The following is a 23,306-nucleotide window of genomic DNA, read 5'->3' as shown; positions in this document are numbered from 1 at the left end:
ACCTTCCTCATATAAGGAAATGCTGTCTGTTGGTCTTGAGAGCTTTTTCTCCTAACTCCCTTTGCATCATGGTGAATGCATTGTTTTTCTAATACAGTACTTTAGATTTCATCCTGTGGACAGTTATGTAATCAATGAATTTTCTGTCTTCCCAAAGTATCTGTTCACTTCATTTTTATCCATCATCACTTTGGAGCCAGATAATTCCACTCAGGCTTATTCTCCCGTCCAAGCAAGATCTAACTCAACTTGAATCTATTCTTATCCTACCAGGCTGCTGGCAGAAAAACCTCATCATGCTCTGCCTCCCCGTAGAGTCCACAATTTTCAGGCATGTTCCCACAGGGCACAGCCTTGTCCCTGCAGTCACCTGCCATTATCTTGAAACTCATCTGGATATTCTTTGAGAATTTTACATTGATCCTTCAAGTTACCTTCTTTCAAATCTCGGATCACGTGGTATAGTGATCTCTCTGAGTTGAACATAACGTAACTACGTTTATGGAGAATACAGAGTGTAGGAAGGGTGTGTGCAAATTTAAGAGATCACCTTTTATTACTCTCCTTCATCTTTCTGCTGGAAAGTCATCCCAGTCTGCTCTCCACGATCTTCGTCCTATTCTTCTGATAAATTTCCTTGGGACAAATTCATACTTTCTAATCAGTAACAACTAAAATTTGCCCATTCTCTGACTTTTCCAGGGCCCTCTTTTAGAGAGCTTAATCCTGGATATATTTCTTCTATTCTCTCTCTCTTTTTCACTTTATAGTGGATTTTAATATCCTATTTTCCCTTCTTTTCTGTCCCATGTGTCTTTGAGAATCATGGCTTTCTCCTACGGAAATACCTCTGTTCTTTTAATTTAGTCGGTCTTATTTCCTTATTTTCCGCTTTTATAGTCTCCCTCTGCTCTTGTTATGACTAAGACTGAAACATGTTTTTTAAATCACTCTAGTTCATCTTTGATATCCTGACCAAAACCTGATTCCCAAAAATAGAAATCAAGAGTTTTTTGTAAGTAGTTTTTGTTAATAAACTTTTCATTTAAAAAATAGCCTAGATTCAGAAAGATGTACATAAATGAATAGTTTGGTGACACTAAAAAATGAACATACCATGCAACCATTATCCAGGGCAATAAACTAGATCTACACCACCAGCAACCCAGAAGTCTCCATCTCACTACCTTCCAGTCACTTCTCCTCCTTACTCAAAGGTACCCGCTATCTTGACTTACATCATTCCCCATTTTTTAGCTTTATACAAATTAAATCATATAGTAGGGTTTTTTTTTAAATTTCTGTCTTCTTTTACTCAATGTTATGTTTGTAAAATGTGTTCATGTTCTTGCATGTAGCAGTAACTTAATTATTTTTATTGCTGTGTAATAATCCATTTTATAAATATTCTAAGGTATATTTATATCCACTTTGCTATTAATGGACATTTACAATTGAGGACAATTGCTTTTATGAGCAACTTATAGTCTATAAATTCTATCTACAGCTATAAGAGACTACCTTGGCTTTGCACCATTACAAATAATGCTGCTTTGAATATTCTTATACATTCCTTTTGGAGGCATATGCATTCAACTTCATTGGACACACACCTAAGGAGTGGAATTCTTGGCCATAGGGCTTCACTGAGCCAGGATCTAGTTGATGCAGTTTCATGAACAAGACTTTGGTATACTTAAAAAAGTTAAATATTGAGTTTTATGTTTTTTACATTTATAGGTATATATCCCACAGTGATATAACTGATCTAATAAAATCCTATGCTGTGGAGGCAAGTGATAAAATTATTGCTGAAGAGTTCCCACTAGACTTGAAAAGGCAATTAACCAGATATCACAGTTTGATAGGCCCAGATTATAGACAGCCCTGAGCGTCAGGCTGTGCATTCGATTCTCCAGGTAGTGGACACTCAACAGCTGAGTGACCTGGTCAAAGCGTCACTTTAGAGAGAGACTGGCAAAATGGATGGCAGAGATTGAAGTGTGAATTTAAGGTAGTGAGCCATTTAGAAGCTGCTTGGGAGTGATCTTTTTTGGATTTCAGAAAATGAAGGAGACAGAGGGAGAGCTTCAGAAATGTTGCACCAAAGTCAATCCAGAACCTTGCCTTCCTTTGTAGTTGTTTCATCACATTTAAATGCAGCAAGAATGTCACCATCAACTTTTCACAGGTTAACTTCATCTCACAACTTCTAGCCCAAATTTCAAGTTTGGTCCCAACCTTGCGTGAATATCTAAGAACAAGCTGATTGAATTAAAAAAGAAAAAAAATTTATTCTTTTATATAATAATGACAATTGCCAGAAGGCTTAGGGGAAAAAAGTTTACCCCTCCAAAGTACAGCAGACATGCACAGAATTGTTCCAATGATTTGACTCATGCTAATAAAGTCACTGGATTTCCAATCCTTGAGGGAGTTGCTTAAATTACTCAAAACCTTGCTTTGGGTATTTTTGCTTTGAGAAGCCCAGGAGGTACTGGCGGAGGATAATTAATACCCTCGTGCGGAGACAAGAACAGAATCCCCAAGAGAATCAAATGAAAAGCAAGGACAGTGAGCATTCAGTGCACTGGAGAAGCTGCCTGCCAACGTGATGCCAACCCAGCTGCCACTTATATCCACATCCGCTTTGAAATAGAAACTTAAAAAAAAATCATTTTTTGTCACAGCCAGGAAAAGGAAGACTTGAAAACAACACTGTCATCAGAAAAATGGGATCCTATCAGCGCAATTTCTCCTGCCATTTTTGTCAGTTGCAGGTCAAGATATAGAGACATCATGCAGAAATACACCCCTGCAAGTATCCGTGTGTGGTTTTATAGGAAGTCTTCACGTTTCTATATGGCATTCTTCACTCTCCCCAGATGGCCTTAGGGACCTCTGAAACCGTACCAAAATTTCAAAGTGTCAAGTCGTTGCCCCAAAAAGGTTATCTCGCAGTTAGGTTTTTGGACATGCTAAATTCAGTGTCCCAGAGGCCCCACTTGGAGCTGAGTCATTCCTGTCATGTAGACGAAGGGACAAGTATATAACAGGTCAGGAGCCTCCTCGGAGTTCCTTCTGCCAAAAATCACTCAGACGTGATGTTTATTTGCAATGGCTTTTTTGCCTGGAGGAAGGGAAGATGGATGAAGTAAGCCTACTTGGACTTGTCATTAATGGCCCAAATTAATCACTGCAAAAGGCCACTGCGTTACCTCAAAAACAGACTGAAATGAAGGCATTCTGGTAAAATGAGAGATGACAACTTTACTATGCTGATGCTTATTCTAATCATAAATAATTTGTTAAAGCATTCCATTGGTGCTAGGCAGATTATTGATTTGTATTAGTGTGACAACATTGAATCATTAACTTTACAGGAAAATTAGAGAAATTTTAACTCTAACAAAGGTGGTATACAAACAAATATATTCTGTCCTATGTGGTAATAAAATAAATCAACAAACAAGAAATTTGTACCAAATTTTCCACAATACTACCTTACAAAGCAGGGCATTGATACTGAATGTGCAGAAACTCAATTAGACCATGAATTTAAGGTAGGATAGGGCTGTGGGAGGTTCTTCAAGAGACCACATTTATAGTTCAGAACTGCCTCAGCTGGGAACTATCTTTCATGTGTACTCCTTAAGGAAGTAAACAAAAGAAGCTTCATGAATGTAGAATTAGTATATATCATCTCTGTATTCTTGGTTTCCTGGCCTTTGGGCCCATTGACAATTGACATTAGCAAAGACAAGCCTAAGTAATGGCTAAAATACTATTGTGCACACATTCCCCAATCTTGCAAGATAGAAGAGCTATTTGCAATTATATTGAACACATGTAAGGGATGTAGGTCAAAGAGAGTGATGGATTATTTGTCTTTGGGAAAACTCCAATACTCAGGGTATAAACATATCCCTCTTCTCTAGAATATGCCCCCTTTCAACAATGCAGATGAGCAGACAACAGGGAATTCTTGGCCAGGCCTAATTGTTTTCTCAACTTTTGACTCCCATATATTACAACCCAGGATACTGAAATAGCTTGCAAATAAGATTGTACAATCACGGATCACATAACAACATTTCAGTCAACCATGGACCGCATATACGATGGTAATCCCATAAGATTAGTTCCATTTAGCCTAGGTGTATAGTAGGCTACACCATCTAGGTTTATGTAAGGACACTCTATGATGCTCGCACAATGAGGAAATCACCTAACTGTGCATTTCTCACTGTTAAGCAACACGTGACTGTCACAGGTCTATCACTGAACACTAGAGATTGAGATATGCCTTGTCTCAATTTTAAAAAACAGAAGAAAATAGGAAATATGAATAGAAGACTGGCAAGCTTTGTATGGATCCTGGTTGTATGTTTGAAACCGACCATCAGCGGGTGGTTTGTGAGCACTGTGAAGGAAGCAGTCACTAGAAGACAAGGGGTTCAAAAAGAGGAAGACATGTTGTCCTGCTCCCCTTTCTTTTGTTTTAGGGTTATAATAGCAGTTTATTTCTCTGGGAAAGCATCCCCCCAAAAATCCAAAGACTAATGCTAATTAAAGAAGTAAAGAATGTTAAAGGTGATGGTTCTTTGCCAGAACATGGAAACTTAGAATTATCAAGAGTAACAAGACAAATTTGATTGTATTTCAGATACAGGACATGTGCTCTAAATGTCCACTATGTGCTCTAAAAAGGAATGAGAAGAAAATTCCATTAAAGCAATTCAGTAAGTGTTCCAGATAAAACAAATAAACAAAAAGAATGAAATTTGCTCAAAGATAGCATTTGCTACAGTAGTATTTGAAAAATTTGAAATTTACAAGTCTCAAAACATGTCATTATTATTAAAACATAATTATAAATTTTTTTCATAGAATCAAAATTATTAGAACTGAAAGTTTCCTGAAGTTGTTTTATTATATAACCATCAGTCTTCAAATTTAAAAATGTTGTCTTCATTTGCAGATGAAGCAAATGAGAGAGACCCAAATGTTTTAAATAAAAATTAATAAATAAAAAATGGAATTTAAAATCCAGGTCTCATACAGACCTATGTGCCACACCTTTACAAAATATCTGAACATTCAACTTCATTTCTATTTTCATTATGCCCTCTCATGCACTAGATGAAATTGTTTCTCTTCCCCTTACTAACCTACCCACGATGGTTTCATAAAGAAAAAATAGTGCATAACTTTCAAATGTAAAATTCTAGGTAAGGATTGCAAATAATAATGATTAGAGGGGAAAAAAGGAAAGGTGTTAGTATTTTTATATCAATCACAGAGCCAGAGATAAAAGATCTTTAAAATCTATATAAATTTTCATATGGAGAATATCACAGATTTGAGATATATTTTTGAAATGAAGAAATAGTGTATCTAATACCCCCCATCTCTCTCCATTAGTTATTCTCTCTTCCCTTACTCTGATGTTTCTCTCCTCAGCATTTGGATTTCCTAACATTATACTATTTGTATATTAATTTATTTGTTTATTCTCTGTGTTCCCATTTCGATGTAATTTTGTCTCGTTTGTTCACGTCTAACACCTATGCAGTGGCTGAAACAGTAAGAATTCAATAAATATTTGCTAAAAGAATCAATTAATTTAACATATTAAAACATGCACATATATGATATGATATGTATATTTGCTAGATGAATTGCATTAATTTGACACAGGTGCATATTTGCTAAAATCCTAACTAAATAGCTTCTTTTTAGCATTTTTATTTTTTCTAAGAAGAATGAGCAAGTCAACCCTTCTTGATTCGCAGGCTTTCCATGTTTTCTAGAACACTAATAGAGAACTCTAAACTTCAAAATGATAAAATGATGGCCTACGAAATGTCTGAATATATCAACATTCCTCATGAAAATCCTAGGAAAAGACATGCATTTTATTACTAGGTAAACTTTGATGCAGGTATATTTAAACATACTTACTGATTCTCTGAGGGTCATATGTCAGATTTTAGGACATTGGGGCCTATTTAGAAAGAACAGGGAACTTAGCCTCATAGCCTGACCAGACCCGTAAAATAAAGGATGATCCGGTGGGAAAATGGGGGCAAATTTAGAGATTTGATGGGCAGAAAACAAATGCAAACACAAAGACTAAATTGAAATGTAATAGACTGTTGATCCCAGGGCAGAATTTAATTTAAAAATAAAATAAAACCTTAGGAATTTCTTCAAATGCTTCTGCAGAAGCACAATGCTCTCCTTCATGTTGTCTAGTCACTGTGTATACCATTATCATTGCCAACTGGGTCTACAGCAAACATCAAGTCAAAATCATTTTCTGAGAACTTGTTCCAGATCATGGCAGATGTTTTGGGTTGCACATTTTTTAAATAAATGACAAAATACAATAGTAGCCATCTGTTTTAGAATTTTCTGTTTATTGTTCTCTATGGAATAACAGGCAAAAATAGAAACAAATAAAAGAAAACAGCTGTCATGGAACACATTGAAAGGCCTAAAATTTTGCTTTAAAACTAGTATTGAAACTAACAGATCAGTCATTTTGAGTAACCAGATTTGTTTAAAAAAATAGTTATAAAATTTTTTATTAAATTGTCTGGTTGCATTGGCATCACTTTGTCTCAAGCCATTAATAGCTGAAGAAGGATATTATAAAATCATAAAATTTATATAAACTGAAAATAGCTTCCCACTGATGTAGATATATAATGCACTGACATTTGTAATAAAGATTTTATCTACACTTCCATTTACAATGGCAGTAGGTTGGCAGCCTGGTGAATTGACCTCTCACAACTTCGCATTTGAAATGTATTCATACTGACACAGATGATAATGCCAGAATTTTGGAGGAATTTCTTCAATCAATAAGATTTATCTAACTGGATGGAGAGAAAAATATTTTCCTACCCAAAGAATACAGGAAGAAAGTATTTTCTCTTCCATTGTCCTCCTAGATTCAGAACTCAACAAAATGTACCTTTGCTTCTAGACCGTTACTGCATCCACCCCCATCATATAAAACCCACCCTTTGAGACTCATGAAATTTTATTACACTCTCCGCTGCTGTTTTGTTACTATAATCAAATGAAATGAAGGCCTTTGTCGTCCTGCCCCGTCTTCCTCTCCATGTAAAATCCTGCCATCTGACTGAAGGACCCCAGTGTCCATCAAAACCCAGCCCTTCAGTTGCCTGGCCTACTGGTTCCAAGTAATCTTCTCTTCCACTTCCAACTCAGGCACCCACAACCAGATTTGTACCCCAGTTCTTGTCACCATCCACAATTGCTCCACCTTCAAAAACACTCATTCGAGTATCCTGCTTTCTCACCACAGCTGTTTCTCCTTCCACCATCCTTGCTCAACTTCTCCCCGCAAACAGTGCTTTGGGCCTCATTAGACAACCAGCCTGTGGATGTATCTCTCACAGCTCTTCCAACACGAGTAATCTCCTTTCTTTACTTTCCCAATCTCCAAGTATAACACTCTTGCCATATCCCAAAGACCTTAGACACCTGACTCCAAAACCTAAAATCTAGATTCCAAAAGTAAAACCAAATAACTTATGTAACAAAAAGTTTGATGGAAAGAGGAGAAAAAAGATGAAAAGCAAAGTCCTGTCTGCCCAGCTTTATGTTCCTGGAAAGACCATGCTGAGGACTGGCTCTACTGACTTAGAAAAAATAAGGGTCAGTAGTGAAAGGTCTTGAAGAGAATAAACATCTTTTTCAAAAACTCTACTTCAGATAAGGCCTTTGCCTCCACGCAATGGGAGGCTGCTGTCCTCCAGCGAGGCGGGTGGGGAGGTGGTTTAGCCGGCCTGGGGGATTTCAGGTTTTCAAGAGCATCTACTGAAATGTCCCCATTCCAGATCTTTGACTTCAGCATGAATTCAGTCTCGTGGAACTCTGCCAGTCTTAGCATCAAATTTCAGGCCTTGTTTCTGCACAGGTGGCTCTCTAGCTGCAGGAGATGAGGCTCGCTTTAAAATGCTGCTCTGGAAGATTTCCGGCTTTCATGATGTGCCCTACATTGGTAGTTGGCTGACCTGAGCCTGTCATTCTTCTCCTATGAAACTTCTGCAGCAGTTAACAAATGCAAATCATCTCCACTATTGTTATGATAAACATTGTCGTCCATATCTTTCAAGCGCGAAAGCTTTCACACAAATAGTGCTTCCCCTCTCTTCTGCATCTTATCCTTGTTCCCTAACTACTACAGACAATATGAAAATTCAGTCATGTAGTAAGGCACAAAGTGAGTATATCAATAGATTTTATACACAGAAATAATAACCAATTAGAAGATATAACGAGAAAAATATTTCATTTATAATACCAATAAGAGATAATTTTTAAAATGCTTAGCATACAAACTAGCATTAGGCCCAGGTAAATGCAACATAAAACCCAAATAAACAGTGGCTTAGACACACAAGTGGTTATTGTTTCATGTGAAAAGTCCAGTGGTCAGGAGTTCAAGACGAAAACAGCAGTTCCACGGATCCCTCAGGGTCCCAGGCTCCCTCCAGCTTTCTGTTCCAGCCATAGTGTCCCACTCTCACCACAAGAAAAAGGAAAGAGAAGAACATGCCTTCTCCCTAAAGAACACTCCTTAAAATTGCACATACTACTTCCACTTATATCCCATTGTCCAAAACCTAGTCACATGGCCAGGCTTACCTGCAAGGGAGACTGTGAAATGAAACCCTTATTCTGGATGGCCACATGCCAGCTAAAATTCAGGGCTTCTACTGCAGAGAAAGAGGAGGAATGATATTAGTGGGCAACTAGCAGTCTCTGTCAAACCTAGGAATGTTTAAGAAGAAATATGTAAGATCTACCAAGAGATACTAGGGGGGCAGAGCAAAATGGCGGGGTGAGCTCACCCGGGATTCTCTCCCCTCCAAAATACAACAAAAGATTGGAAGAACTGAATTTCAGAGAATAAACATAATGCCAGCTCGTTAGAGACCTACAATACCAAGAAGGCAGAGATCATAAACCTAGCTTTACACCTTCAGAGGCGCTAGAACGGTAGGAGAGAACATCGCTCCCTCCCCTAGAGTCTGCGATCGCTGCGGCGGGTCGGGAAGGAGCGGGGGAGGGGCCGCACGACCAGGGGATCATCCATGACTCCTGCCAGTGATTCAGTGGAGACCCGCTGACGGGGGGAAAGCTTCTGTCCGCGGGGACCCCATGAATCAAGGGCCTTGGGAGACCAGAGAACAGAACTGATCTGAACCCAGACCAGTGCGTGTGAGTAACAGCCCCTCCCCCACCCCCCAGCAAAGCCAGTGGGCGCAGCCATCTTGCCCCAACGCGGAGAGCTAACATGCCGCTCTCGACCCCCATCTAGTGGCGACAGGCTGTAACTGCAACTGAATTCTACCACCATGAGAAAAAACCGCTCCTCTACCATCCAGCAATTTATAAAAGCCCCAGACCAGAAGGAAAACAATAAAAATACAGAATTAAGTCCTGAGGACTTGGAATTAGGTAAACTAAGTGATAATGAATTCAGAGCAGCTATAATCAAAAAACTCAATGAGGTAGAGAGAAAGATAGAGAAACAAGCCAAGTTCTGGAGTTACCTCACAAAAGAGATTGAAATCATAAAGAAGAATCAAACAGAATTACTTGAGATGAAAAACACAATGGACCAGATAAAACAGAATATGGATTCCCTGAATGCCCATGTAGACAACACAGAGGAGAAAATTAGCATAATCGAGGACAGACAGGCTGAATGGCGCCAGACAGAGGAAGAAAGAGAACTAAGAATTAAAAAAAATGAGGAAAATCTCTGAGAGATAATGGATTCAATGAGGAGTAAGAAGATAAGGATCATAGGAATTCCCAAGAATATGGAAAAGGAAAATGGAGCAAAAAGTGTGCTTAATGAAATTATTGAAGAGAACTTCCCAAATCTAGGGCTCAATGGAGAAATGTGTGTAGAGGAGGGTTTTAGATCTCCTAGATTTGTCAATGTAAAAAGACCTACTGCAAGGCACATAGTAGTAAAGTTGGCAAATAGGAATGATAAGGAGAGAATACTCAGGGAAGTAAGGAAAAAAAAGAGAATAACCTCTAAAGGAGCCCCTATCAGACTGTCAGCGGATTTCTCTACAGAAACCCTACAAGCTAGGAGAGAATGGAGTGATATATTCAAAGCTTTAAAGGATAAAAACCTTCAGCCAAGAATACTCTATCCAGCAAGAATTTCCTTCAGATATGAGGGAGAAATTAAATCTTTTCCAGACAAACAAAAGTTAAGGGAATTTGTAACTAAAAGCCCTCCTTTACAAGAAATCCTCAAGAAGGCTCTCATACTTGAAAAAAGAAAAAAGGGAGAAAGGGGACACAATCCACAGACTAGGGAGACAGATGGATAGAACCAGAACAGGATAGCAAATATTCAATTGTAGCATTAGGGTAAAGGTAAGGAAACTACCAAAACAAGGACGATCTTAGCACTCTAACTACAAATTAATAAGACGAGTTGGAATAAAAAATGAAAATAATTATTTAGGAGGGGAAGAGCAAAGGGTCTAAATCAGTATTGGTCAAGTAGGTAAGAGACCACCAGAGAATAGACTATATTATACACGAGATTCTAAATACAAACTTCAAGGTAGACACTAAAATAAAGTACAGAACAGAGTCACAAATCATAAATAAGGAAAAATCTAAGAAACCCAGCATAAGAAATTGCAGTATTAAATGGGTAGTCTGAAGCACACAGGAAAAGAAACACAGGAAAACAAGATAATGAGCGACAGATTAACAGCATTAAGTCCACATGCATCAATAATCACTCTCAATGTGAATGGATTGAACTCTCCAATAAAAAGACACAGAGTGGCAAAATGGATTAAAGAACAAGATCCAACAATTTGTTGCCTCCAGGAAACACACCTCAGCCCCAAGGACAAACACAGACTCAGGGTGAAGGGGTGGAGGACAATACTTCAAGCAAATAGCAAACAAAAGAAAGCAGGTGTCAGAAAACTTATATCAGACAAAATGGATTTCAAAATAAAACAGGTAAAGAGAGACACAGAGGGACAATATATAATGATCAAAGGGACACTTCATCAAGAAGAAATAACGCTTATAACTATCTATGCACCCAACACAGGAGCACCAAGATTTATAAAGCAACTATTAACAGACCTGAAGGAAGATGTTAATAACAACACAATAATAGTAGGGGACCTCAACACCCCACTCACATCAATGGACAGATCATCCAGACAGAAAATCAACAAGGAAATAGTGGAGCTGAATGAAAAACTAAAACAATTGGACTTAATAGACATATATAGATCACTCCACCCTGAAGGAGCTGAATACACATTCTTCTCAAGTGCACATGGAACATTCTCTAGGATAGACCATATGTTGGGAAACAAGGCAAGCCTCTACAAATTTAAAAAAAAATGAAATAATAACAAGCATCTTCTCAGATCATAGTGCTATAAGGCTAGAAATTATTTACAAGAAAAAAGCTGAGAAAGGCACAAAGATGTGGAGACTAAACAATATGCTATTGAACAAGCAATGGATCATTGAAGAAATTAAAGAAGAAATAAAAAGATACCTGGAAACAAATGAAAATGATAGCATGCCATACCAACTCATACAGGATACAGCAAAAGCTGTATTAAGAGGAAAATTTATCGCAATACAGGCACATCTTAACAAACAAGAAAAATCCCAAATAAGCAACCTTAAAGCACACCTAACTGAACTAGAGAAAAAAGAACAAGTGAAGCCCAAAGTCAGCAGAAGGAGAGAAATAATAAAAATCAGAGCAGAAATAAATACAATTGAAACGAAAAAGGCAGTAGAAAGGATCAATGAGACAAAGAGCTGGTTTTTTGAGAAGATAAATAAAATTGGCAAACCACTAGCCAGACTTACAAAGAAAAGAAGGGAGAAAGCTTAAATAAACAAAATCAGAAATGAGTGAGGAGAAATAACAACAGAGTCTGCAGAAATACAACAGATTATAAGAGAATACTACAAAAAACTATATGCCAACAGAATGGATAACCTAGAGGAAATGGATAAATTCTTGGACTGCTACAATCTCCCAAAGCTCACTCAAGAAGAGGCAGACAATTTGAACAGACCAATCACAAGGAAAGAGATTGAAACAGCAATCAAAAACATCCCAAAGAATAAAACTCCAGGACCAGATGGCTTTCCTGGGGAATTCTACCAAACTTTCAGAGAGGATTTAATACCTATCCTTTTCAAGCTATTCCAAAAAATTAGGGAAGATGGAACACTTCCTAACACATTCTATGAGGCCAACATCACGCTGATACCAAAACCTGACAAGGACACCACGAAAAAAGAGAACCACAGGCCAATATCACTGATGAACATAGATGCAAAAATTCTAAACAAAATTTTGGCAACCAGAATTCAGCAATTCATCAAAAGAATCATACATCAGGATCAGGTGGGATTCATACCAGGGACACAGGGATGGTTCAACATCCGCAAATCAATCAATGTGATACACCACATCAACAAACTGAGGAATAAAAACCACATGATCATCTCAATAGATGCAGAGAAGGCATTTGACAAGATCCAACAGCCATTTATGATAAAAACTCTGAACAAAATGGGCATAGAAGGAAACTACCTCAACATAATTAAGGCCATATATGACAAACCCATAGCCAACATCATACTCAATGGGCAAAAACTGAATGCCATCCCCCTGAAAACAGGAACTAGACAAGGATGCCCTCTATCACCACTCTTATTTAACATAGTACTGGAGGTCCTGGCCAGAGCAATCAGGCAAGAAAAAGGAATAAAAGGAATCCAAATAGGGAGGGAAGAAGTGAAACTCTCGCTGTTTGCAGATGACATGATCTTATATATAGAAAACCCCAAAGAATCCATTGGAAAACTGTTAGAAGTAATCAACAACTATAGCAAAGTTGCAGGGTATAAAATCAATTTGCATAAATCAGTAGCATTTCTATACTCCAGTAATGAACCAACAGAAAAAGAACTCAAGAATACAATACCATTCACAATCGCAACAAAAAAGAATAAAATACCTTGGGGTAAATTTAACTAAGGAAGTGAAGGACCTATATAATGAAAATTACAAGGCCTTTCTGAGAGAATTGGATGACGACATAAGGAGATGGAAAGACATTCCATGTACATGGATTGGAAGAATAAACATAGTTAAAATGTCCGTTCTACCTAAAGCAATCTACAGATTCAACGCCATCCCAATCAGAATCCCAATGACATTCTTTACAGAATTAGAACAAAGAATCCTAAAATTCATATGGGGCAACAAAAGACCCCAAATTGCTAAAGCAATCCTGAGAAAAAAGAACAAAATGGGAGGCATCACAATCCCTGACTTCAAAACATACTACAAAGCTACAGTAATCAAAACAGCATGGTACTGGTACAAAAACAGGTGCACAGATCAATGGAACAGAATTGAAAGCCCAGAAATAAAACCACACATCTATGGACAGCTTATCTTTGACAAAGGAGCTGAAGACATACAATGGAGAAAAGAAAGTCTTTTCAACAAATGGTGCTGGGAAAACTGGACAGCCACATGTAAAAGAATGAAAATTGACCATTCTTTTTCACCATTCACCAAAATAAACTCAAAATGGATTAAAGACCTAAAGGTGAGACCTGAAACCATAAGGCTTCTGACATCAGTATTAAAAGGATCTTTTCGGACACCATGCCTTCTCAGAGAAGGGAAACACTAGAAAGAATAAACAAATGGGACTTCATCAGATTAAAGAGCTTCTTCAAGGCAAATGAAAACAGGATTGAAACAAAAAAACAACCCACTAACTGGGAAAAAATATTTGCAAGTCATATATCTGACAAAGGCTTAATATCCATAATATATAAAGAACTCTCGCAACTCAACAACAAAACATCAAACAACCCAATCAAAAAATGGGCTGGAGACATGAACAGACATTTCTCCAAAGAAGATATACTGATGGCCAAAAGGCACATGAAAAGATGCTCATCATCGCTGATCATCAGGGAAATGCAAATCAAAACTACACTAAGATATCACCTTACACCTGTTAGAATGACAAAAATATCTAAAACTAATAGCAACAAATGTTGGAGAGGTTGCAGAGAAAAAGGAACCCTCATACACTTCTGGTGGGAATGCAAACTGGAGCAGCCACTATGGAAAACAGTATGGAGATTCCTCAAAAAATTAAAAATAGAACTACCATATGATCCAGCCATCCCACTACTGGGTATTTATCCAAAGAGCTTGAAGTCAGCAATCCCAAAAGTCCTATGCACCCCAATGTTTATTGTAGCACTGTTTACAATAGCCAAGACGTGGAAGCAACCTAAGTGTCCAACAACAGACGAATGGATAAAGAAGATGTGGTATATATATACAATGGAATACTACTCAGCTGCAAAACAGAACAAAATCATTCCATTTGCAATAACATGGATGGACCTTGAGAGAATTATGTTAAGTGAAATAAGCCAGCGAGAGAAAGATAATCTGTGTATGACTCCACTCATATGAGGAATTTAAAATTATGGACTAAGAACAGTTTAGTGGATACCAAGGGAAAGGTGGGGTTGGGGGTGGGCACAAAGGGTGAAGTGGTGCACCTACAACATGACTGACAAACATTAATGTACAACTGAAATTTCACAAGATTGTAACCTCTCAATAACTCAATAAAAAAAAAAAGATCTACCAAGAAATAATTTTAAATTGCCTGAGAGATACAAAAGAAGATCTAAGCAAATGAAAAAGCACACCACATTCTTGGAAAAGCAAAGAGAAATGTTTCCTTGATAATCCACAGATAAGTTGTAATAGCCATGAATTTTAATGCCTCAAATAAAATAGCAAAAACAGATATAAAATAAGACTGTTAAATATATGGGTAAATAACAGAAACACAATTATAGGAACAAATAACAACCTTTGGTAGGTCAAACAAAAAAATATAAAAAATACTTTTAACAATAGAATAAATAACATCCAGATGTCAGCTAAGGTCATCTTTCTCTCAAAAATGAAATTGGCAGATGTCCCCCATTACATGTCAGGCAAAGGTTCAATGGCCTCCCTAAGACTTCTGGGAATTCTCATGTCTTTCCTTCTCAAGATTCCCTGTAGCCTCGTTCCTGCCCTCTGAACCTCATGAGATTCTTGCCTTCTGTCTCATTCTTCTTTATCCACTATGCATGGGACCAGACATGGGACACAGATGACTCCTTTCTTCATTTATCTAACAGCTCACAGAGGCCTTTTCTATTTATGGTCAAAATAATGGAAAGTTTGGGAAAGTGAAGTAGAATTTTGCCCTGACAAGCAAACTACTTGCACATACTAGGCAGCCTGTTCTTAGAAGTCACTAGTGCTGGGCTACTCCACCACCATGAATTTCACACATTTTTCTGTAAATTTAGCTTCTTGCCTTGTTACCCAGCTCGGCTTCCCCCAGGAAGACGGCCCCGACATATCCCTGTTGCTCTGTTTTCAGGTCTATCCCATTTTGCCTCATCTCAGAAAATAACTTTTTCACTTTTTTTTTTTTTAAATTAGAGATAGCTCCAAATACAGCTAGGGTGGAATACATCAGAAGGGTTACGATATCACCATAATTTCCGTCAGACTCCATAGTGTCGTACCAAATAAGCATCGACCCAGTGATGCACTGCAGCCAGCTCGCACTGCCTCACGAGAGCCAATTACCTGAGCCTTTCCTGTTCCCCACTCAGTGCCTTCACATCAGCAGACTGAAATCTGCATAGTGAAAGTATTTACACCCCAGAAGTCAGCAAACACTACACATATCAGTGCTTTTGTTTGGGTTGGGGCTGGGTGGGGTTTTGTGGTTCTCTGTTTTTTGGGTTTGTTTATTTGTTTGGAGGGTCAGTTTACCATTGCAACACTTCATACACTCTAGAAAACTCTGGATTTAATGTGCAAATGAAGATTCAAGTCTTTTGACTTCCTCCCACATGAAGCAGCCTAACCCTCAAGGACAGTAAAAAGAACACAGAGAGGATGCTAGGCAACAAGATGACACCATTGCTTGGATTCCACACAGACCATGGGAACATAATACTCTGCCTTATTCTAGTCCATGATTTTCTCCAGGCAACAAGATTGAATAGAACAGTTCAAACAACATGGATATGCAACTGTATAATTGATTAATTTGTTAATTAAGCTGAACTGATGAGAGTTCAAACTTGAGGACAAAGAAGTGCTCTTATCCCACATTCTAAAGAAAGGCTCTGGGGATCAATAGCTCACACAAGATCTAATGAAAAGCAAAAGAATCTGGCCTACAACCCCCAGCCAGGCCCCACTCCCACCGCAGCCAACCCCAACCAATTACATAAGGAGATGACTGGAGGGAGAGAAGAGAAGGTTGTTGAAGTCATTGTGCTTGTGGGGAATGTAGTATTCATGGAAAAAGGTACCTCCCAGCTCTCGAGACAATTCTCTCGGAGACTGTTGAATAGAATTTCTTAGCCCTTCCAAGATGAACAACTAGAGAATGTATTTGGGGAATGGCTATCTGCTAAGACTTGCTGAGCTGTTGCTGTGAATTAAAGAGAGATGGTGGTAGACTAAGAAAGAAGGTGACAATAGAGCAGCCAAGACTCTCATCCTTTACTGTGCTAAGGGTGTGTGAATTTCTCACAGGTCCAGGAGACACCAGAAAAGGAACTAATCATGAGATCTTTTTGCCAGTACCTCAACCAAGAGGGCTACCCTCCAGGCTAAGGGACTCCAGCACGAGGAGGTTGTGGGATATACCACTGTGGATGGGAACTGAGTAGAAGGAATTAGAAGTGCTTGTGCCAGAGAAGATGCCCCATGCCAAAGAAATGAGCCACTGGGAGATCTCACAGGACAGGGCAGAGAACTCACACCTGCCACTCCAAGAGGGATCAACTTTTTCAGTGCCTTTAACACACAGAAGCCGCCATCGGCAGCCTGTCAGGAGAAGCCAGAGGAGCAGCATAAACCAGTATAAACCAACAAAGGAAGAAGCACAACTCTACCCAGTTAAAAACAGGTTGACTTTTCAGCCCTTTCTTCCTCTTGTCCCCAAACACAGGAGTTGGAGTCTAGATGAGGAGGTGAAGGTAAGGGGGTACAAGAACAGACCGTGTTAAGCTCCCCACTTAGAGAACCTTGAATCATAAGAGGTGATTTGGGATGGAAAAGCTTTAGACCAAGTATGAGGGGAATTTTAAACTTGACTGGGTTGAGTTTTTAAATCTGAGAGTTTTCCAAATGTTATGAATCTGTCTATAATATCCTTAAAGAATGAAATGGAGGATTTGATAAATGTTAAAAGCACTGATTAAAGAAAAATAAAGCTTTTCATGTTTATACTCTACCCCGTTGAGATCCACCCCTTAATAAACAGTTCTTATTTGAATTTACACAAAGCAGAAACAAACTAAAACAAAACCTTCTTCCTTTATTTCCTTTTTTGTCTCCACCCAAATTCCCTTCAGTGTTCCCTCACTGTGACAGGATGCCCTGTTGGTTTGTGCTGGTTTCTGCTGCTCCTCTGACTAATCCCATCAGGCTGATGATGGTGGCCTCTGTGAAAGGCAATGAAAGAGCCGATCCCCCATGGAGATCTGTGATGTGTAAGTTGTTCCCCCCTTCCTGTGTCTGTTCTCCGGCGTGGGACATCCAGCCTGTCCCTCCAGGTCTTTGTTTGGCCTGTCTCTATATTACAGTAAGTGGTTAGGCTCCGCAGGCTATCTCATCTGGCACATACACAATCATTGCTTTGTGGTTACTGTTAGCTGATTTGATTCCAAGTCTATGCAAAAAGCATTGAACACTGAGGAATGAAACAATGCAAAGAACCAAACACTTATTTGCCATGAAGACACAAGTTGGTGCTAACTGGTTTATCTGATTTCACTTTCCTTGTATTTGGAGTCCTGAAGGTTTTGTTTTATTTTAATGCAAGTATTTTCCATTTAGATAATAGTCTACTTATTTTTAAAGTATTATTTAAACTTAAACATATACTGTTGCAAACTTTACATCTCATCATTTTACTTCTCAAACAAAGGCCAGGTCTCTAATTGCTCCCTTCACTCACCCCCGTTGCCACCCTGGAGCCTCACTACTATTTATTTGCACAGTGATTGAGCTTTCCAAAAGTCCAAAGATCAGATCATGTGCTCTGATAAGCAAATGACCCAACAGTTTGAATTAAACAGAGAAGAATTAAGAAGCTTTGAAAGTTCAGTCTTTCCTTTTTCCTCCAACTCCAATCTCTTTTCCCAAGAAAATATGTACCTCATCCTTGCCTCCTCTCAGAAAGCAACATCAGTTACAATTGTTTTGTTTTGTTTTAAATAAAATCCCCTCATCCAATATAATCAGGCATACCAAGGTATGCAAATGAAGAGACAGTAAGCTAAATTCACTCTATAAATATAGAGGAGGCTGAGGACGTGTATCAATTACCTTTTAAACAATTACTTTTTTAAACATATTTGAGTTTGTGCCTTTAGGCCAGGTGTGTGCCCTCCCCGCCACCTCATTGGCACCACTCCCTAAAGAATTCCACCTGGTTGTGGAGCACATTCGTGTCACCTACGTGATTTCCTAAGGTGTCTGGACTGACCTGAGACCAACACTGACTATATGCACGCAAGTACGTATGTCTTCCACCAACAGGGAATATGCCTTCTTCTCAAACATCCAGAAAATATTTGTAAATATTGTTTCAAGAACAGGTAAACGAATGAACGGAACGTTAGAGGCCATCTTAACATCATTAAAATTTAAAAGATCTTAACAGATGAAGAAGAAGCACTGAAACTAAGCGTTGCATATGGAAGAATTACCCAAAGCTTTCGGGGAAATTCTATTTTTGAGGACCAGATTAAGTTGGATCACAATTTCAAACTATCACCCATTAAAATAAATTTCATTTAAAAGTAAAAGCAGAAAACAGGTGGAAATACGTCTATTTAACTGATCTCAGAATGGATAAGCCCTTTTTAAACATAGACACAAGTTAAATACATTGTTAGGAAACGTTGTTAAATTTACCCACAGAGAACTTGAAGCCCACTCAAGGACAAAACCTGATAAAATTATAAGACAATTCAAATGGAGAAAACTATTTCTATCAACAATGACAAACAGACATTTAATAATATTTACTATATTAAAAACCCTCAAATGTACAAAAAGGACACTGAAACTTTTATTGAAAACGGACAAAGCATGTGAATAGAAAATTCACAGAAGAGGGCATATAAATGCTTAACATGTAATAAAGTATTCAAGGTACTAATAAATAGACATACCAACTAAAACAGAGAGAAAACATTGATTGTGTTGTCTAATTGTTCTTTTTTTTTAAGATAAGGGTGCTGCCGAGAGTGCAGTGAGTAGGGTGTTTCACACCCAGCTCGTAGGATAAACTGGTATAAACACTCTGGAAAATAATCAGACAACGTGAACAAAGATGACTGAGTGCGTTGCTGTTTAACCTAAAAGAAACAGAGATAAGAATAAAGATTTATACCGAAGGAAATTTATGACAGAACATACGTAAAATCAAATATTGGAAACAACCTAACTTCCAATAATAGAAAAATAATTAAACAACTAATCTTTGAAGAAGATTAAATGACATGTAAATATAGTATAGGTATTCGTATATGTCAACTCAGAAAAATTCTAAATCATATAAAAATCGCATAGGAAATGAAATATTGATTGTATTTAGGTAGTACAATTATAAAAGTTATTTTCTCCTAAAAACTGTTTACTGTTTCTAAATTTTGCAATATGTGTGTATTAGAAATACCTTTATAAAGTATTTCTTGAGTACTGAGTGTATTTTTTCAATGGTTTGGAAATCGCTAATGCAAACACTTAAAATATAGCTTTATACCACAGTAGGTTTGCCACTGCTGTCACAGCACAGAGCTCAAATCCAAAGCATCTACTGCAAGCCTAGGTGTTAGAGACAGCAGACGGACAAGAAATTTTCTGGCCCTTGGAAAGTGTCCAGTCTAATGAAGAGACAAGAAAGTCAACCATGAGAATGCAATGTGCTAAGGGCTGTACCTGAGGCATTCACAGCCTGCAGGACAAGCACAGCTGAAAAACAGTGAATTCAGCCTAGAAGACGGTGTCAGAAAAACTTCCGAGGGTGACCTTTGATCTGACTCATTCTTCCTCATCTCTCTTTTCTTCTTTTCCCAGTATATTAGAGACAGAGGAGACACAGTAAAGAGATAGAGCCTTTAAATTTGGCTCTATCATTTAATACAGTCATGTTATGAAGGATTCTTAAAATCAGCTGGAGAAGGTTATTTTTACTCCTCTGCGGCAAGTTGTGGAGCAAGAGACCACCAGCTGCCAGCCATTAACTGTATCATGGTCTGTCTCAGCTTTCCAGCCAAAGTCACTCTTTTTCTGAGAGTGGAGGAGACTAGCAATGAGTCAATAAGACAGTGATACAGGGGCTGGCTACTTCCACCCAATGTGGGGCCCCTGGAAGGGACAATTGTTGCTCCAGACCTCTCTGTTGGGTTGCCCCAGGTGAACATCACAGTCTGAAGGCTTCCCCTTGTCCGTTTCTGCCTCTTTCCTTCTCCTTGTGCTCTTCTACTCAGTCTCCTTATCTGCTTCCCAGAGAACCCAACCATCACACGGGAAATGAGTCAAAAAGGCCCAACGTGTGGGTAAAGAAGAGAAAAGGAACAGGACCAGAAGAAAAAAATATTTGGCCTCACATGAGATGAAGTTGGCCAATAGCAGTATAATTTTCTTTCTGGTAATGTCCTCTGGTCTGTGGCAGGCATTAATAAAAAGCGCACAAGGGTCATAGTGGGGTGATGGCAAGCACAGCCGTCAGGAGCAATTAGGACATTAAGGGACAGTTGCCAACTGATTGGTTTGCATGAATAAAGCAGAAAAAAATGAAGATAGGAAGATGGCAAGAATTCAAACTGGAAAGTCAGGAGCTAGGCCATGGAGAATGTTGCACCCTAAGTCAAATAAATGAGCATCTTTCCTTTCAACTTTCTTAAATACCTTCTTTTTCACTTCCACTGTTTCTATAGTCTTACAAGAGGACAAGGGAATTATAACATGAAAATCCCGAGTGAAATTGATTGATATTATCATACTTTCAGTGAATACTGGAAATAAACATGAAATATCAGAAAGGAAGTATTCACTTTCCAAGGACTGCTAGAATATCTACTTACCCTTATGTCTGGTGTAATATTTCATAGGCACACATTAGACTATTCACTCCAGTGATGACAAAAAAGGTGGCAGGTTGAGCACATGTAAGATTTAGTTAAGATATGAGTTTTAAGGTTTTTATCACCAGTGTCCCCTCAGACAGTAACAATTTTTCTGTGATGTGGTCTCTCCCAGATCAAACTTTCCAGATGTCTGTGCAAAACTGTATGTAACCATCCAGCCAGAGAGCTCTTCTTTTCTGTGACATAAGTTTGCCTTTCAGGCGTGTCACAATCACTTAACCATCACTCACACCCACTTTGCATGGACACCTATATCAAATTGATTGTTGTTTACAAGGCCTTGGAACTAGACTAGTTCCTCATGGCCCTTACTTCACTGTTATGTATCACACAATGACAAGACAGTAAGTATATAAATTCATTTTGTTTCTAGTGTTATAAAAAGCAGAAGAGCTCAAACAGTCCATAGGTATTCTCCTAAATGGGTATCTTCCAGTGACATGCCGTGGCCCTCACTGGTTGACACTGCCCTATAAAACATTCCTAATACAGATGTCTGTGTCCATGGTGATGACTCAAATGGGCTTAAACTGAGAATTGCTTAAAAGCAGGGGTTTTGTCTTAATAATTCTATCTGTAGTGCCTAGGACAACCAACAGAAAGCAATTTCTGATTTTTGTTTCAGCTTCGCAAATCAGAAATATCTCCTCTGAAAGTAGAGTAATATGCATCGTTCTGGGGACTATGCCCACGAGCTAGAAATAGAAATGAAAAAGAAAAAAATCCAAGAGCTTAGTAAATTATAATTTTTAGTAAAGGTCTTTATGAAGCAAATGGCCCATAAGAATCCATCCTCAGTGGCCTTCTCTCCTCCAGTCATATGTAGTTAGCCTCTGCAAAGCCTGATGGGCCACTGGCCCAGCATGAACTTCATAAAATGTGGGATGCTATCATCTGCAAATACGCTGCGCTTCCTCCAAATTAATTTCTCTGACATTAATGAAAGTTCTGCAGTTGTGAACGTTTATTACCAAACAGGTTTAAAATGTCAGTCTTGATTTATTTTCTATTATAATCGTTTTATAGCATGTTTTTTGCCCCCAACAGGATTGTCATCAGTTAACCAATAAGAAGGACAAAAAATAAAGAAAAGAAAAGGAAACTGATATGGATAAACTTAAACAAAATTGCCAAAGACAACACAAGTTAAAAATGTAACGCCACTTGATTTGCCTTCCCTTTCTGTTTCTCCCCCTATTCCTCTCATTCCTCCAAGAATTTCTGTGAACTACACTGGACAGATTAACACATTAAGGCCCTGACTCTTGCTCTTGGGATCTTGAGCACGAATTACAATTGTGCAGATTTTTAAAAGGCTTCATCTGAGAGCTTAGCTAAAGCGGAGATGCAAGATCAAAAATAGTAATGATTTCTAGAAAAACAGATAAACAAACAAAAGTAGAACTTAACCATCTAAGCAAATTATAAAACTAGCAGATTGTTCAATGTTTTTCATCATATTCTTTAATTAACAACATGACAGTTGACTATAAATTTGCATGCTAACCTTGACCAAAATGCAGAATAAAAATCTAGTTTAATTTGAACCAGGGAGGTTAATAGGCAAAGCTTTATTTGAGAAATCCTCTTGTTAAATTCATCAGAACTTAATGAAAATTACGAAGTAAATTAGTTTGCCTTTGACATTTTTCCCAATTTAAGAAAGAATCTTCTCCTCACGTTTGGTTCTCCCTCTGATCTATCTCTTGCTCCCTTTAAAACAAATTATTATGTTTTCTTATTACTAAAATAGTGTATGTCCTTTAGACAAGATTTAACATGGGAAAGTGCTATGTATCTCCATGTTATCACTTACCAATTATATTGACACATTTATGTGACTCCTTCCCCAGAATATAAATTCTTCCTGTCAGAAACAGACACTTTGAGATTCCAGCACCTTAAACAGTGAACAGCACATAGCAGAGGCTCAACATATGTTT

At 38.1% G+C, this 23,306-nt stretch overlaps 2 long non-coding RNA genes across 2 annotated transcripts in view; one reads left to right on the top strand and one right to left on the bottom strand.

The window, feature by feature from the left end:
- Window positions 1-21,511, bottom strand: part of LOC106782866 (uncharacterized) — a 123,945-nt gene extending 102,434 nt beyond the window's left edge. The window contains exon 1 of the long non-coding RNA XR_001380219.3: window positions 21,301-21,511. This is a non-coding gene — a long non-coding RNA (uncharacterized lncRNA). The remainder of the gene's footprint in view (window positions 1-21,300) is intronic.
- Window positions 21,512-21,587: 76 nt separating this feature from the next.
- LOC111772590 (uncharacterized) lies at window positions 21,588-22,526 on the top strand. Its single transcript, XR_002806580.2, has 2 exons — window positions 21,588-21,707; window positions 22,411-22,526. It is a non-coding gene; the product is annotated as an uncharacterized lncRNA (long non-coding RNA).
- The last annotated feature ends 780 nt before the right edge of the window (window positions 22,527-23,306 follow it).

Source organism: Equus caballus, chromosome 2, assembly GCF_041296265.1.
Source record: "Equus caballus isolate H_3958 breed thoroughbred chromosome 2, TB-T2T, whole genome shotgun sequence".
Taxonomy (NCBI): Eukaryota; Metazoa; Chordata; class Mammalia; order Perissodactyla; family Equidae; genus Equus; species Equus caballus.
This window is presented reverse-complemented; position numbering and strand designations above follow the sequence as displayed.